Consider the following 17,271-nt stretch of genomic DNA (forward strand, 5'->3'; position numbering starts at 1 on the left):
ATGAGATACTATAAGCCAAGTGCCTGAAACAGTGCCTGACACATACATAGCACGAGCTTCGTAACGGTTGTTGTCATTTTGTGCAATTACTTGTTCACCGCAGACCTCCCCTGCTGGTGGGGTCTGGACAGGGGTGGGGGTGAGGAGGGTGGAGGGTAAGGAGGGGATTCCGTCACCATGTCTTGCCTGGATGGATATTTTGAACTCCGAGTCCAGTGTGGACCCTCCCTCCTCCACACACTCCCCGCCTCACAGCTTCCCCTCTCCCCGCCCCTCCCCTACCCACCAGGGCTCACCAGCCCCTCCCAGACCCAGTCTCCTCTAACCACCCGAGTGCAATTAAGCCAAAGTTTTGATTTAAGGTATTTATAAAGGCACTGAGGATGTCCTCTAATATCAGCTTATATATTTTTAATCTGCTGTTAAAGTGATTTAAAACAGACAGAGCTCCGATGGACGAGCGTGATGGAAATTAAAAGTCTCCATCACCTGGCGTCTGGCTGTGGTGCCCCTACTTACAAGGACATGGGGGGGGCACTACCACCCCACTAAGCTGTGGGGAAGTGCAGCTCTTGGCCAGGGCTGGGGCCTCGAGGGGTCCCGGTGTAATTAAGCAGGGGGCGCCAAGGCCGGGCAGGGTCTGCCGAGGGAGCCACGCGGTCACCCTGCACAGGAAGCCTAATGAACGGTGACATCTGCTCATCCGTTTAATTAACGAGCCCCTGGCGCTGCAGCAGGACACAGGGACCACGTCCTCTGTGCTTGCAGCGGGAGGAAGAAAGCCCGGTGGAGAGAGGACTGCTAATTTGCAGAATGATTTTCTTTTCCTGCCTCCTATTAGAAACCAGAGAATAGAACTGGGCTCCTCTCTCTCCCTCCCCGCAAGGCAATTTCCTGGGACTCTTTTTTTTTTTTTTTTTTTTCTGCGAGTTTCCTGGTGGGTAGACAAGCTCGCAGTCCGGTTTCTCCTTCCTGCCCATCTCTGGCCCTCCCCCTACCAGGCCTCTTCTTAGCAAAGTCTGAAATTAATGTAGGAGGCTGGGCACATAGGTCTGCTGCTTCCTCCAGGCCCAGGGGGACAAGCGTGAATCAGCACTGCCCGTCCATTCACCTGTCTGTAATTGGCCGCAGGGCCAGCATGCTGCCCCCTGAGAAGGCACCCCCAGGAGCAGGAGGAGAGTCTGGGCTTTCAGGGGCTAGGACAGGCCCACCCCATGGTGTCCTGGAGAAGGCAGCCAGTGTGCTGGGGGACCAGACTCGGGGTGGGGAAGGGGGAGCACCTGCTGTCACAGCTCCAGGGAGCCCCCCACACACACACACAGGGCAGCTCCCACCAGGCCCAGGAGCCCAGAGACATGCTCTAGAAGTGCGCTCCCGCGGCCCCACGGAGACTGAGGTCCGGAGTGCAGGTGGGAAAGAGTGGCTTGAGACCCTTTGGGGTCCCTTGGAGACATCCAGGTGGCAGGATTAAGCACACAGCGGGAGAGTCCCCTCGGAAGGGGGGAGATTAAAATGTGCGAGTGTCTGACCAGGGAGCGGCAGCTGCAGCCGCGGGAGCGGGTGAGACTCTACAGTGGGGCAGGGAAGGGACTCCGACAGCTTTTGGGGGCCCCCAGTGGTGGAGAAGGAGCAGTGTGGTAGACAGACCCCGAGACGCCCGGTACGGTCCCTGGCATCTCCTGGTGTTCAGATGGCCGTGTCATCCTCTCCCCTCGAACGTGGGCGGGGCCCAAGACTGGCTTCTTACCAGGAGAATCCTTTCTCAGTCTGGAGTTACGGAATGGTGGACAGAAGAGTTCTGGGCGGGCAGGGGCCAGTCATGCCCCAAGAGGAAGAAAGCTGGAGACCAGCAGGGGGGTGAGCTGCACCCCGAGCTCAGCGCCAGGCCCTCCCACTAGCCGCGGACGCAGGCACGCGGGGTCGCCCGTGTGAGGCCTCCCTCCTTCCCAGGCCGCCCGGGGCTCTGTGCGGGCCTGGAGCTGGTGGGGCAGGTCACTGAGCCGGCCTCCAGTGCCACACAGTGAGGCCGCGCCAGGGTTCCTGCTGGGCCGCTGGGCTGACCTCCTGCGGGCGGCCAGCAGCTAAACAAGGGCCCAGTGTGCTTTCCTGGGCGAGGGATTGGCTGGGGTTCACCCGGGAGCCCGGATCAGACAGGAGCCCTTTGAAGGCAGAATGAGTGGAGCTCAATGTCTCCATCCAGCTGAGGGCGGGCGGGGGCCGGGGCAGCTTCCAGAAGGCCTGTTGTCCTCCCCAGGCCAGCGGGGCCAGGGGAGCTTAGCTTCCAGGCCCTTACAAGGCCGGGAGGCAGGTTCTCACCTCGCAGGCCAGCTTCCCCCGGTGGCGATTCGCACAGCCCCGGGCCAGAGTGAGCCCCTGAGCCGGACAGCGCCCCTCCTGGATAATCTTGATTTTAAATACTTACGCATTTATTTTGTGTTTTTTAAAAGATTTTATTTATTTATTTGAGGCAGAGAGAGGGAGAGAGCACGGGCACACAAGCAGGGGGGAGGGGCAGAGAGAGGAAGAAGCAGACTCCCCGCTGAGTGGGGAGCCCAAGGCGGGACTCCATCGGGAGACTCTGGGATCATGACCTGAGCCAAAGGCAGATGCTCAACAGACTGAGTCAGCCAGGCGACCTTACGCCTTTTTTGTACTGTGCACTAGATAAAATACAGCTAGCCCATCCCCCAGGGCTTTCTCAGAGGTTCCTACTTAGCATAAGACACCATCTGCTAACATTTAAAAAGGGGCTTCCTGGAAACTCTCCGAAGCCTACCTCAGGGGAGTGGGTAAGTAAACTGTGGTACATCCATGCAGCGGAAAACCACACGACTGGGTCCTGTCCGCACACCAGCGGGGGTCCACCGGCGTCTGCAACAGGCTGGAGACAGACGCCCGTCACGCGCCTCACTTGGCACAACCTCTGCTTCAAGCCGACTGTCCCCAAGAATGTCCCCAGTCACTCCTTACCCACTGCTCTGTCTGCCCTCCTCCAACTTTCCCGTGGGCCAGAGTGACTGAGTTCTGCTCTCCGAGGACCAAGATCTTAAAACGATCATTTGAAGAAGGTTGAACCCCAAAGAGTGAAGCCCTGGTGATGAAATTTCAGGTGCCTGTGGGTGACACACAGGGCCTGGTGTCAGTCAGGGGGCCGCCCCCCGCAAAGCACAGAGACCAAAAACGGTGAGGAGAGAAGCTGTGAGCAGGTATCTGTAGGGACAGCATCATGGAAAACTGTTTTCTGCCTCTTTGTAAGCTTAGAGTCATAGTTATCATAGAAACCCCAACTCAAACTGGCTTCAGTTAAAAGAGGAAAGTAATTGGCTTTGGTAACAACAAAATCTAAGGGTAGAGCCAGCCTCAGGTGGGGCTGGATCCAGGGGCTCAAGCACTAGCCTCCAGTGCTGCTTCTTTCTGTCTCGTGGTTGTGTTTGTTTGTGTTGGCTTCGTTTTCAGGCAGGCCTTGCCCTCCAGATGGAAAAGGCATCCCAGCACACCCAGCTGAACTCCACGGTTAGTCCTCCCGAAATCTCTCTTCCCAGCGGGACCTGCCACAGTTCTGGGATTACCTCTGACTGGACCAGACTGGGTCACCTGATGCTCCCTGAATCCATCACTGAGGCCCCAGGCTTAGAAAATTCTGACCTTCCAACCCTCAGAGCCTGCCCCTGTGGACAGGAAGATCACAGATCCGCCGCAAAGGGGAGTTCTCGGCATTCGTGAAAGCAGCTCGCGCACAGCAGGTGCCTGCTGGAGGTCTGCAGAATCAGAGGCCGGGAAGAGTCCGGGCCAGAAAGGTGGGGATGGCCGTGTACTTTCCAAGGCAGCCCCCCGCTGTCTCCTTTCACAAAGTCCCTTTACAATGTAAAGGGCCATCACGTGGCCAGGACATGTCCTGGAACGTCCAAGGCTACAAGACAGAAGGACATGCAGCTTCCTCCTGATCCTCTTGGGACACATTTCCTTGGAGGCCCCGTGCGATGAGGAAGCCCAAGCCACCTGTGGAGGCCACAGCCCTGGCTGAGGTCCCTGCGGAGAGCCAGCGTCAGCTGTAGGAGTTGTGAGATTGAGTGCATGGCGGGCGATCCCGGAGCGGACCTGAGCCCCGCCACCCCGCAGCCGGGCCTGCCTGGGGGACCCGCCCGGGAACCCCGGGCTGAGCCCCATCAACACCAGAACAGGGACAGGACAATACAGTCATGGCCGTTGTGCTGCACCACTGAGCGGGTGGGTTTGGGGTGACGTGTCACACAGCAACAGATCCTGGAAGTGGTGGGACTGCGGGCAGAGGCTCTCACGGGGGCTAGTGTGGCCTGATAACACAGCCCAGTGTCACACGCCTGCATGCCTGGATGTGCGTGTCTGTCCCAGACAAAGAGAGGGCCTGAGTCCCCGAGCGCCTGGAGCTGCACGCGGCCTGGTGGTTGCTGGCAGAAGCCGGCCTGGCCACACCGCCAGGCACCTGCTATGACTTTCCCAGGACAAAGCGGCAGCCCCCTGAGCCTTGGGGACAGACTGTCCTCCACTGTGCTGGCCCTTCCAGAAGCTCAGGCCCCGCCTGCTCTCACTGACTTGTGAATGGAACTTGTCACCTCCTGAAAAGACGGAGCGCATTAAGCCTTTGACGGTGAACTTGCTCAGGGCGTCCACAAACCGGGCCAAGACAATGTCCTGTTGCTGAGAGTAGGAGGCTCCCCGGTTTCTCAGCACCGTTCAGCCCTTCGTCCCCTAACTCGGGTCCCGTGGGACTTCCTGGTTCCCATCCGGTCCAGCTACTCCAGGCAGGTCGCCTCCAAAAAGAAGGGAGAGGGGCCTGGAGGTGAACTGTCCCCAGGCGGAGTCTACACAAAAGATAATCCAGATAATCAAATCACTGACGCATACAAGGAAACATTCCACGCTTGACCTCAATGCCCAGGTGGCTGCCTGCCCGGGACAAGGGACATCAGCATACAACCCTGTGTGCCACCCCCCCACCCCCCACCCCCCCCACCCCCACCCCCCGCCCCGCCGTGTCCCCTGGGGGAGATATCCTGCCTCCCTCGTGCCAGAACTAGGATCTTCTCAATTCTGTGACTTCAACCCCTGGATTTCTCTCTTGGCTTCAAGAGAAGCCATGACTTCAGAAGGAAAGGTCAGATCACCCCTCACCGGAAAGACGATATCACCTGCTCCAGACGGAAGGTGAGCGTGAAAATAAACACAACAAAACTGCACAGGGCGGGTGGGGGGGGGGGTCACCGAAACCTGGTCTCCATCCTGCTGCCCGATGGTTTTTTGAGACAGGAACTTTCTCCTGTCTTCTTGAAAAGGTAGCTGAGCCAGCCTTAGCCGGGCGCAGAGACCCATCAGCACCCCGCGGAGACCTTCCGCCTTGAAGTTGGCGGAAGAATGGAGAGAAAAAAAGGGAGCGACTTTCTTGCTGTTGAGCATTATTTAATGCTGCGTCTGCATCACCCCAGGTCTTCCCAACCATTTGGGCAAGATCATAAATTACCATAATAGCAAGGGCTCAGGGCTGGACTTGCTGTGTGCTGTGGTGACTCCAAGAGGCTCTGGGCTCTATCTCATTAATGCTCGACAGCCCTACAAGGCAATGGGAGATGCTGTTATCCTGCCCACATAGGACCCAGAGAGGTTAAATAGCCTCCCTGATGGTCACACAGCCAGTTAGCGTTGAAGCCGGAATTTGAACCCGGACCTCCAGCCTCTGTCTGTGCTCCTAATTACCCAGCCTGCCTCCCAGGAGCACAGGTCTACACCCACCAGGACCCTGGATAATTGCTGACGCCTGTATTGTGTTGAATAGTGTCTCCACCCCCTCCCCCCAAACGGAAACCAAGTCATGTCTACCTGGGAGTGTGACCTTACTTGGAAATAGAGTCTGTGCAGATGGAACAGGATAAAATGAGGTCACACCGGATTTGGGGGACCCCGATCCAATGGCAGGTGTCTTTATAAGAAGAGGGAAGTTCGGACAAGGTGATGCCCAGAGGGGAGGTCGGTGGCAGAGACTGGAGTGATGCCCCGGGGACACGGTGGAAGCCACAGCCACCATGGGCAGGAAGAGGCAGGAAGGCTCCAAGGGAGCAGGACCCCACTCCCACCTTGCCTACAGGGCTTGGCCTCCCAAATCTCTGAGAAAATGTTTCTGGGGTTCTAAGGCAGACGTTTGTGGCTTAGGGTCCTCGGAATGTGGCTGATGTGTGTGGGGAGGGGGGAAGACAACTAAATCTGCAATTTCATTACAGAGAGAGGAGGAAGCAGGCTCCCTGCCAAGCAGAGAGCCCGATGGAATCATGACCTGAGCCAAAGGCAGAGGCTTTAACCCACTGAGCCACCCAGGTGCCCCATCATTACATTTACATGTAAATGATCGCAGGTCTTAGTTTGCCGCTTGCTGCTGTGACAGATGAGCACAAACACACCCGCTTCAGCCAACCGAAATGAATCTCATGCTTCTCAAGGGCAGGAGTCTGAATGGGGCCTCGCAGAGTCTGAGCCCTCTGTGTCCGCAGGGCTGGGGTCCTTCTGGAGGCGCCAGACTGAGAAGGTTTTCTTGCCTCTTCAACTTCTAGAGGCTGCCTGCCTCCCTTGGCTGGTGGCCCCACATCGCTTGGCCCTCTGCTCCCATGTCTCAATTTCTCCGACTCTGACCCTCCTACCTCCCCCCGGTGAGGACCCTCGAGGCCGCCAGGCTAGACGGCAGGGGTCCGAGCTGCCAGTTCCTAAGGGAGCTGCTTCTGCCGTGGCCACTGCTGTGTCTCCTGAACCGGCCAAATGGTGCCCAAATGAATGTGTTCTATTAATGACATTTGAATATCACTTCTACCACGTGTGTATCAAAGGACAGGCTGGGTTTACACTTCAAGTCTGAGCTAAGCTTTGCCAACTGGAGACCCCCACTGGGACCCCTTAACAGAGCCTGGGCCAGGCATCGGGAAACTGTTCTGCTCCGGGCTCTACTGGGTGACCTCAAGCAGACCTCTGTGCCTTGCTGGGTGTCACCTTCGTCTGTATGAGGAAGGGCAAGGGAGGAAACCAGCTCCCAACCGTCTCAGGAGAGCAGAGATGATGGGCACAGAGACGCCAAGGGGCTAGCCCAAGGGCAAGGTCTTAAGGAAGGCAGGGGTTCTGGTCCAAGCGGAGAATGCACTTCAGGAAAGGGGTGAGACACCAGCAGAGAAGCTTCCGGCAGCTTCCAGGGAAGAGAAGACAGCAGCGGAGAATCACCGACTCCTTAAATGCTGGGCCCTTTGCCTGGATGGTTCTATACTTCCTCTGACCGTTGAACTCCTACTCATCCTTCAAGACCCAGTTCAAATGTTGATTTCTTAAGAAAACCTTCCTTAACTCCCTGAACTCACTTCTGACCCCCAGGGAGAGCCCAAGATCCCTGGGGCTCCCACAGGAGCTGTGCTGCCCTACCACAGTCCAAGGTGTTAAAGTGACTTGCCCAAAGTCATGTGTTCCAGTAAGTGACAGGCCTGGGATGTGAACCCAAGTGACCTGGCCCCAGTGTCCATGCTGCGAAGAAGGTATACCCACACATTCACCAGCCCCCTTCGCACACACACACGGGCGCAGACACACATTAGCCCTTCCCTAAATGCAAACATACACATCCACACATACAAATATACACAAGCATAGACTCATGCACACCTACACGTCCATAAGGTCACGGCTACGCATGCAGTACATGGTACACGCGCACACACACACACATAGATGCACGCAGATAGACCAGACACACCAGCTTCTTGCGTGTGCTGGCTAGCACGCACCCAGGCAGGCCGCCCACTGGCCTGTGCACAAATCCATCCCGTGCACACTCGGACCTGCACAGAGGCCTGCCCCCAAATGGAAAATCTGCAGAAATATCCCTGGGGACAGCACACGCAGTCCCACATAGGCACACACGCAGTCAGGGGTATACATGCTCACACGCGGGGATAGTCACACACACACACACACACACACACACCATGAACTCAACCACAGACGGAGCCTCACTCAAATGCACGATCCGGGAAATTGCCACATGCCATCTTCCTCCAGACGTCTGCGGACACGCAGACACACTCCCACACACGTGGGTGCACATGCAGACATGCTCCTGTCCTCTGTCCCCAGGTCCTGCCTGCCCGTCCTTTGCGGGCTCTGTCGCTGCAGTGAGACCTGGTTGGGGCGAGAGGCAACAACTGCACCATCTGGTCTCAGCTGACCCCAGGGAGGAGGAAGAGTCAGCTGTCTGGCTGGGGGGATTAGGGCGCCTGTGTTTGCCCACCTGGCCCCGCCCTCGACGCCCTGGCCACGCCCCTCTAGAGACCCTACAGCCCAGTCCATCCTGGACGCTGAGGCCAGGTGCACATGTGACCTATTCTGGGGATGAGACCCAGAAGTCTGGGGAGGGGACAGGGACCCCTGGCTCTGCCCTGGAGTCCCCCCACTGGTCCCCCAGCACAGAAAGGAAGAGGAAGTACAGCGTGGGCCTGTGCGGGGGCGCCAGCCCAGACAGCCTTCTGTGCGGCCAGATGGCTAGCCATCTGCGGACCCCCCTCCCGGCGTGGCCAGGCCTGGCGCGGGGGCGAGCCTCCTCCAAGCTGATGGAGCGTGGTGGAGCCCTGTGCTGCCTGGGAGGCCGGAGGTGCTCCTCAGAGCAAGATGACCGATGCACACAGGGCTGGCCAGAGGTGGGCCCGCAGCTGTCGCGGCCCTGACTGCACAATGTAGGCATCTCTGTTCTGGAAGAGTCTGGGTTTGGGGGGGGGGGGGAGAGCAGAACCCATTGTCCGACTTTATCCACACCTTCTCCTATCCACTAACACCAAGTGCCTATTAACTGCTAGGCACTAAAGATACAAGAGCGAACAGAACAAATATTTGTTGAGCACCTACTATGTGCCAGAAGAAAATGAAACATTTGTTCATGCTTGCCATGAACAAAACAAATACGTATTAGACATCTACTCTGTGTCAGCTGATGGCATCCACGAGCCAACAAGTGCTTACTGAGCACCTACTCTGCGCCACAAGCTATTCCAGGCCCTGGGACACGGCCATGAAGAAACGATTGGTTAAGCAGCTACTGTGTGCTGGGCGCTAGGCATGCATTCCTGAGCCAGGACAGGGTCCCCGGCCTCACAGAGTTCGCGGTCTCCAGGGCAGGGGGCCAGATGAGCAGGGGTGAGGGGAGAGGCAATGACATCCTTATCCATTTGCCCATTGTATATGGGACAGTCAAGGAAGGCTTCTGGGAGGCAGTGACATGGAGCAGAGACCTGGATGGAGTGAGGAGCCAGCACTCAGGCTCCCAGGGGAAGAGAAGAGCTGGGAAAAGCCCCAGATGGACAGGCTCGGTGTGCTCAAGGCCCTCTGGGGAGTCATGGCCCCTAGGCTGGAGCAGGGGGGGCTGGGCGGGGCAGGGGTGAGGAGGGGAGGAGTCTGGGGAAGGAGACCCCTGGGGTTGTGGGGGTGGGGGGGTGCAATGGGCATCCCTGGGCAGGAAGCCTCTGGCCCACCTTCCACCCGCGTTTGGGAGGCTGCATTTGACCTTGTCCCAGTAAGTCTGGGACGGGAGCCCAGGATGGTTCCCATTTCGCGACGGGGAAGATGAAGGCACAGGAGAGGCCGGGCTGTCCCGAGCTTGGGGCCCAGGGCTGAGCCTCCGCTCGCTGTCCCCAGCCGACCCCTCCGCGCCTGAAGCTGTCAGCCTTGGCGCCCTGCGGGCTTAGTCACCCCGTACAAGTGACATTTATTTATTCCCTCACACGGGAGCGTGGGGAGAATTAATTATTTAGCGCCAAGGAAGCACTTTGAACATGCAAAGTGCTGAGGGTGACCGCACCGTTAGAGAATAATACTCCCTCCTCACGCGGGCCGGCAGCTCCGGGGCGGGCTGAGCTGTCTGCTGGGGTCTCCGCCACCCGCTATGGGGGCGGAACCCCCACCGGGAACACGGCTCTGAGCTCCGGATTTCTTTTTTGTAAAAGCCAGGAGAAGAGTGAAGGGGGGGGGGGAAGCTGGGAGGGAGGGGGGAGGGAATGAAGGGGGAGGGAGGGGGATGGAAAGAAGGGGGAGGGAGGAGGAGGGGGAGAGAGAAAGGGGGGGAGAGTGAAGGGAGGGAGAGAAGAGGGAGGAAAGGGGAGGAAGGGGGAGGGAGAGAGGAGGGAAGGGAAGGGGGGAGGGAGGGGGAGGGGGAGGGGGGAGGAGGGAGCGGGAGGGGGGAGGGGGAGGGGGGAGGGGGAGTACAAAAGGGAGGAGGAGGAGAGTTTCAGGCGCACATTTTTCCGCCCCTCCACACTGGGCGCGCCGGGAAGGTAGGACAGAAATGAGTCACAAGGACAGGGTTCTGGTTCCTAAAGCACTTTCTCTCCATTATTTCAGTTCCACAAAACAGGATGGGGGTTTCTCAGTGGAGCGGAGATCTCCAACAGGCAGGACGAACCCCAGCTCCCGGGGCATTGGGATGCCCAGGGCACAGACACCAGCCACACCCTGGCACGGCCCAGCAGAGACCCCAAGATGGCCCTAGGACTCCTGCCACCCTGAGGGTCCTGGGGAAGGAGCAGGGAGGGGACATCTGGCTGGAGTGGGGTGGGGGCATAAACAACTTGACAGGGAACTAGAAGTTTGATTTGACGTTATATTTACCCAAAAGGAGCCGTCAGGCTGAAGAGACAGACCGGAGGCCCCAAGAGCCGTCAGACTGTATGTTGCTGGCCGTTCCAAGACAGAGGTCGTGGGGTACACTCGACCCCCCTTTAAGCCAGAATCAAGAAATCCTAGAGGAGGAAGAGAACTTGGGGGCCTCTGAGCTGTCTGGTGCCGCTTTCTGAGGATCCCAGCCCTGCCCAGTTCATCGGCACCCACCCCAGTAGCCAGAACCATGCCTGCCTTCAGTAGGTGCCCAGTAAATGCCGGCGCCTGTCCTGGGTGTTATCTGAGGAACCCTACTCAGTGAAACAGAGGAGGACTGCGGGAAGCAGAGGCCTTGCTGGGGCTTAACCCTCTCGTGCCTCAGTTTCCCTATTTGTCAGACAGGAGCAACACTGACAGGACAACATCGCAGACCAGGGAGGATTCCAGGGCTTGCGCCCAAAGTGCTTAACACAGCCCCCAGCACGCAGCCTGTGTTCACGAGGTCAGAGCTGCACTTAGGGACCGGTCAGCGCAGAGCCCCTGTGGGATGCAAGTCCCCCACAGTGACCTTAAAGGGCAGGTTCTGTGGGGCCCGTTTCATGGCTGTTATTTATTTCTCTTAGACAATGAAACTGAGCCCGGGAGAGAGAAAGTAAGTTGCCCAAGGCCACCCAGCTAGATAGTGACAAGCTGGATTCAAACCTCGCCCGCTCCTGCCTCCTGGACTGGCGCATGGGGGGCTTCCCTCCCCTGGCCGGCCTCAGGGGCCACCTGCTCTGGCCTGTGGGAGACTCTCCGTGCTCATGGGGCCGCAGGGGCAGCCCTGAGGTTTCCCTGTGTGGCCGCCCTCGTGGGTCATACCTGAGTGATGTGCACTTAGGACCAGAAGCCGCCCCAGCTGCAAACCAGGAGGCGCTCCGTGCGTAAGCAGCACCCCCCCCCCGCCACACACACACACACACACACACACACACGCACGCAAGCACGTGCTCCCCAGCCACCTGGCTGCCCTCAGCAGAGGAGGTGGGCGGAGACCCCACGGGCTCCTCAGACAGCTGGGAAAGTGCTGGAGGCTGCTGCCATGGCAACGGGGCTGGCTGCCCTTCCTCTGCGTGGGCCTCGTCCTGCCCTCCTGGGCACTGGTGGGCTGGGGCACAGCTGGTCAGCTCTCCCTTCTCCTCCCACAGGGGACCCCCAGGGACCTGAGAGCTCCTCACCCACTCACCACGCCAGCAGGGCAAAGCCGGCGCGGAGACATCCCTCTCAACAATAATGAATTCCTGCTGATGAGTCTTGCGTCCTTACCCTATATAAATGTTACTCACTTAATTCTCATGCAGCCCATTTGGTAGATGAAAGACTGAGGTTCAAAGGGGCAACAGAACTTGCCCAGGGTCACAGTTCGAGTTCAAACCCGGGACTTCTGGCCCCAGAACTCCATCGCCTAGTACAGAACAGCCTTACGACAGGAGCACTAGAGTGAGACAAGCTGCGTGACCCTGGACGAGTTACTGAGGCTCTCTGGTCTTCAGGTTCCCCTTCTGCAGTATGAGATAACAGGTCCCACTCTGGAGAGGCCTTGGGAGGACCAGATCAGTTAACATGCACGAAGCAGTTAGAGCAGGGAGCCAAAACACTTCCAGCAGCCCAAGAGTGGGCCACAGAACCTAGGCAAGAGGGCAGGAAGTTAGGAGCAAGGCACCGGGAACTGCCGGATGAGAGCCAGAGAGCCAGGATGTGTGGGTGGACCCCGGACTGTGTGAGTCACTGTCCTCCCTGTGGCTACTTTACCTGCCCAGGACCTCCCAGCAAACCTGTCTGACCAGTAGAGTTGCCATCCTTTTGCAGATGGAAGGCCACTGTTTTGGTCAAAGTCACACGGACTTAGGGTAGGGAGCCAAATCTCTAGACTCCCAGTTCAGCATGGGTCACTGCCTACATGGCCGAAGGAAGAGCACTGTAACTTGGGGAAGGAGAGGCTAGCAGCTCAGCGGCCTGGGGCGCCTGAGGGAGGCTGTATCAGTCAAGATGTCTTGGGCAGCAAATAACCCAAAAACTCCAATTCAAACACCTTTAATAATGATGCAGGTTTATATTTTCTGTAAGAAGTCCTATGATGAAGGACCTTCTGAGTGGGTTGATTCAGCTCCTCTCTGGTGGTGGCAGGACCAGGGTCCTTCCCTGTCATCTCCCACCCTCAAGGTCCCAAAATGGCTGCAGTGGATCCAGTCATCACATCCCACCAGGACAAAGGACAGCCCAAGATGAGCCAGTCAACTCTTCCTCGTGTTTCTCTCCCTCTCTTTCTTTTGAATATTTTATTTATTTATTTGAGAGTGAGAGAGAGAAGGCACAAGCAGGGGGGAGGGGCAGAGAGAGAGGGAGAAGCAGATTCCCTGCTGAGCAGGGAGCTAAGACGCTGAGACCATGACCTGAGCTGAAGGCAGCTGCTTCACCGACTGAGCTACCCGAACTCCCCATGTTTCTCTTTTTAAAGAGCAAGGAAAGGTTCCCCAGAAACCCCCAGTGGAGACCCCTCACATCTCATTGCAACAGCTGGGTCACGTGAACCCCTGGCAAGGGACATAGGCAGTCATGAATTGGCTTAGACCCAGGGTCAGCAAGTCTGGCCCCAAGTCTGTTTCTGTCAATAAAGATTTATCAGTGCACAGCCATACACTTTTTTGTTTTTAACGTAGGACTGAGTTTGTGCTACAACGACAGAGAGGAGTAGTTGCAGCAGAAATGGTCTGGTCCGTGAAGCCTAAAAGAATTATTATCTGACTCTACAGAAAATCAGTTTGCTGACTCCCAGCTCAATTAATTGGGATTCACCCCTGAGCTGGACTGAGTCATTGTCCCTGAGGGACGAATACTGAACAAAATAACAGTCTGGGAGCTAGAAGTGGATGGTGGCCGGGTCACAGCTAAGTCATCCTCAAGTGCTTTGCTGCTCAGAGCCCAGTTGGAGGACCCACGGCGTCGGCCTCGGGTGGGAGCCAGGCCCGCCACCCCCACCCCCACCCCCACCCCCGAGCTACTGAGCCAGAACCTGCATTTGACAAGATGCCCAGAGCCAGGGAGAAGCCCTAACCCTGCAGAGCGGGGCGGGGTGGGGCGGGGGGGGGGCACAGATGGGGACAAAGGGGCAGTTGATCTGGATTGGCACTGAGCGGTGGCCAAGTTCAAGTCCTGACTGTGACCTTGACCAGCTGTGTGGCTGTGGCCAGTTGTGGAACCCCTCGGGCCCTTAGCACCCTCCCCTGCTGAAGGGCATGTGCTAGCAGCCTAGGGGCTGTTATAACAAAGCCCCCCTCCTACCCCCACCCATACCCAAGCTGGGTGGCCCAGCGCAGCTCTGGAGGTTAGAGGCCTGAAGCCAACCTCCTGGCGGGGCCGAACTCCCCCCAGAGGCTGTTGGGGAGGGACCTTCCTTGCTTCTTGCAGACTCTGGTGGCCCCCTAGGTATTTCTAGCTGTGACTGCGTCCTGCCCACCCCTGCCTTCTTTGGCACAGGACGTTTTCCTGTGTCTCCACCTTTCCCATAAAGACGCCGGTCACACGGGATTCATGCCCACCCTAATGACCTCATCTTGACCTGGTCACAGACCCCATTCCCAATCCAGTTTTCATTCCCACCGCTTCCCCCCAGCCCACCCGAAACCATCCGGTTCCAGCCACACCGACCTCCTTGCACTTTCCAGAACTTGCCAAGCCCCCCACCCCCGCCTCCCCTCGGCCCAGAATGCCCCTGCTCCCTTGGCATTCGGCTGAAAGGGGGCTTGCTCCCCCACGCCCTACACTCAGTCCCCTTGACCCCATCAAATTTTTGATCATCTTCGTAGAACTCACAACTAGCTAGAACTCCCACATTCATTTATTCCTCTCTCAGCCCTGTCCTCGGTGCCTAGAATGCGGCCTGGCACGTAGTAGGTCTCGCTCCATGAAAATTAACCACACAACCGAATAGGCCCCTTTCCACCTCACCGCTCCGAGCTCTTCGTGAACACGCAGGAATTCCCAGACCCCTGCGTTAAAGGCCTGGTGAGCCTCGCCATGCCACGGAATTTTCCAGATGGAACTATTCCTTTGTGCGTCAACAGAGCCTTTAATCTCAGCTCATCGCACCAGGCAGGAAGGAACCTGCTTGGCTAAAGGCCTTCATTCAGTCCCAAAGCCCCCAGGAAACAGGAGAGGGGCCTCTCGGGAGGAAAGCCATCTCCCCACCCAGCTCTGATAGAGGTCCAGCGGCCGGCTCTCCTGCCCGTGGGGCCGAGCTGCCCTGGGCTCCATCTCCCTCTCCAACCCCGCAACCTGCAGGATGGCCTCTCGGTGGGCCGGGACATCTTGAAAATGTCTTGTGCATTAACCCTTTACAAACTGCATGACTCATTTTCTTTTTTAAATTATTATTAGAAGTGTATACATGTCACGCACCCGTGCTGACGCTAGGAAGTTCCAAAATTTGTAGAATGTGGTGGGAAGGATATCTCGCCCTCCTGGTCCGTCCCCCTGCGCCCCCTCGGCCCCCGTGAAGAGGTGTTAACCCCAGGCAGCAGTGGTGGGATCCTTCGGAAAGGCCGGATTCTTTATTTAACAGGTCCTGCGAGATGACACCTGGCAATCCCCCGAGGGTGTCGCTATTAGCCCCATTTTACAGACAGAGAAACTGAGGCTCAGAGAGGGCCAGGACTAGCTAGCCGTGGAACAGGGTCCGACTCAGTCTGTCTTTGACCCTCACCGTTGACCACTTTGCCATATCACCTCTCAACAGAAATTTCTTGATTTGGTTTTTAACAGTTTTGTTTTTTTTTTTTAAAGATTGTATTTATTGATTTGACAGAGACACAGAAAGAGAGGGAACACAGCAGGAGGAGTGGGAGAGGGAGAAGCAGGCTTCCTGCTGAGCAGGAAGCCCAGTGTGGGGCTCGATCCCAGGACCCCAGGATCATGACCTGAGCCAAAGGCAGACACTTAACGACTGAGCCACCCAGGTGCCCCTGGTTTTTAACAGTTTTTCATTTTTCCTTTTTCCCCCCATTTTTTGGACTATATTATTCCGTGACTGTTTTTTTTTTGTTGTTGTTGTTTTGGTTTTGGTTTTTGGTTTTGGTTTTTTTTCGTATCACGGCTTGCCTGGGACATTAATTCATGCTGAACACACTCAGGTTGCCCCATCATTCGTCATGCCTGTGTTGTGCTCTGTAGCCCTGGACACACAGCGTGGAACCGTCATGACAGTTTGGGTCAAAATGGGCCATTCGTGACTACCTTGAATTCTTAGGATGTAATTCATTGGAATGTATGCTCTAGTTTGTAAATGATGCAGTGAGCTGTCGTGGGAAAACCGGTAAGAGCCGGGCAGGACGTCTGAGTGGCCCTGTCACCCACAGACTCTAGGACTTCATCTGAGCTTGTGTTGGTAGAGAAAGTAACCCAGGCCCCAGCGCTGGGGTTCGGAATGTCCCCAGCTCCAAAAGGGCCCTGAGGGAGAAACATTCCTTTTGCTGGTCAGCTGCACATGCAAGGACTCCAGAATGTCAAACCTTCAAAGCCCCGTGACTCGTTCCCACAGTAATGGTGGCCTGGTAATTCACAAAGCAACGTTCAGCACCCCACAGTTTGTCCCCGTCTCCAAAGAAAGTTCTACTGAGAGTCTCCCAGGAGCAGATCAAGAGAAATCAGGCCTCTCTCCACGTCAGGTACTGAATGCTCTTTTGAGCCGGCATAAAGGGGGTGAGGAAGAAAGGCATGAGCTGTCGTCAAGTCAGAACGAAACCGCCAACAACACGGTTCTCTGTCTCCCATGAGTGACTCACCCAGTAAAAGCCAGAATATTGTTCCAAGTGTCCAATCTCCCGAACAGCCTCCAGGATTTGGGCCTCGTCCAGCTTAAATGAGCCAAACATTCCAGCATTTTCCTCAGGTACCCGTCAATAGTGTATTGTCTTCTCCCTGTAGCCTTTGTTTTTGAAAGCCCATAAAGAGGAACCCCGGAGGTCAGAAGACAGCAGGCTGCCCATTTCCTTCCCCAGAACAGCACACAGACGGCTTCTAAATGCCTCCCAGCGCTTGGCTCCTGCCAGTGACCGAACTGGCACTTCTGGTGCCCAGACTACCTCAGAGCCCCTAGGAAACAGGACCCTGGCGGGAGGCTGGACTCTACTCCTACAGAGGCTCTCTCGCCTCCCCCGTCCTGAAAGGGCCACCAGCAGCGGGAGAGTTTATCATCTTTAGGAGCGAGTTAACTTCGAACAGGGGAGAAATGCTTTTAGAGTAATTTTATTAGCACTGGATTCTGGAATGCCTTTTCTATTCTTTTAAGTACTATTCTGTGCAGCCCTGTGCCCTCCATAAGGGAAGAGGAAGTAGACCGGTTTGTAGATGGAGAAAAGGCTGGGCTGTTTTCTGTCTCCGGGCTGGATGTGAGGGAATTCGCAAGGCAAACCTGCGACGCGACCGTTCGCCCTGCGGAGTCGGCCGGTCTCCATCACCCTACGAGGCGTGTTTTTGGTGCATGTGTTAATCCATAATGAGTCATGTAAAAACTAGGACAATTTGACCTGTGTCGGTTTTCATCCACGTTGGGGTCTGAGAGAGGAGACAGCAGGGAGGATCTTAGCTAAA

At 56.8% G+C, this 17,271-nt stretch overlaps 1 long non-coding RNA gene across 1 annotated transcript; it reads right to left on the bottom strand.

Annotated features, from left to right (window-relative positions):
• Positions 1 to 2,425: 2,425 nt before the first annotated feature.
• On the bottom strand, positions 2,426 to 16,732 carry LOC309848144. The gene is made up of 2 exons (XR_014302854.1): positions 16,464 to 16,732; positions 2,426 to 4,841 (listed from the first exon to the last, which is right to left on the bottom strand). It is a non-coding gene; the product is annotated as an uncharacterized lncRNA (long non-coding RNA).
• Between the last annotated feature and the right edge of the window lie 539 nt (positions 16,733 to 17,271).

This window comes from Mustela nivalis (assembly GCF_964662115.1).
Source record: "Mustela nivalis genome assembly, chromosome: 14".
Lineage (NCBI taxonomy): Eukaryota > Metazoa > Chordata > Mammalia > Carnivora > Mustelidae > Mustela > Mustela nivalis.